Source organism: Temnothorax curvispinosus, unplaced genomic scaffold, assembly GCF_003070985.1.
Source record: "Temnothorax curvispinosus isolate PA1 unplaced genomic scaffold, ASM307098v1 QBEX01002543.1, whole genome shotgun sequence".
Lineage (NCBI taxonomy): Eukaryota > Metazoa > Arthropoda > Insecta > Hymenoptera > Formicidae > Temnothorax > Temnothorax curvispinosus.
The window spans coordinates 88,006-88,435 of NW_020212323.1; positions in this window are offsets into that span (position 1 = coordinate 88,006).

The following is a 430-nucleotide window of genomic DNA, read 5'->3' on the forward strand; positions in this document are numbered from 1 at the left end:
TCAAAGTATTACTTATTTGTAACTTATCTCAAGTACACAATATTATATTTCACGCCTGGCAATTTAATTCGCGTGTCTCGAAAATTTCAACATTTGAATCAGCTTGAAATGCACGCAGTTTTAAACGTAAGCGTACGCAGCCCTCTCGTCCGCGCGAAGTCCTCTTCTCCTCTTTTCCCCCGCTAAAAGAGATAAGCGCGATCGCAAACGCGGTCTATCGCTTCGGCCAACGGCGACGTGCCGTTGCAATGAACTCGTTCAATAATATTCGAGGACATTCCTTTCATCGCTACCGTGACCTATATGTGCCGTTTACAATCGTAATTGCGCATGCGAGCGCAATTTTAGAGAAGCTTCTACTCGCGCGTTCGATAAATGGCGCACGCGAGTCCTATACGGTTAACGCACTCGGACCAAGTGGTTCAAGGAT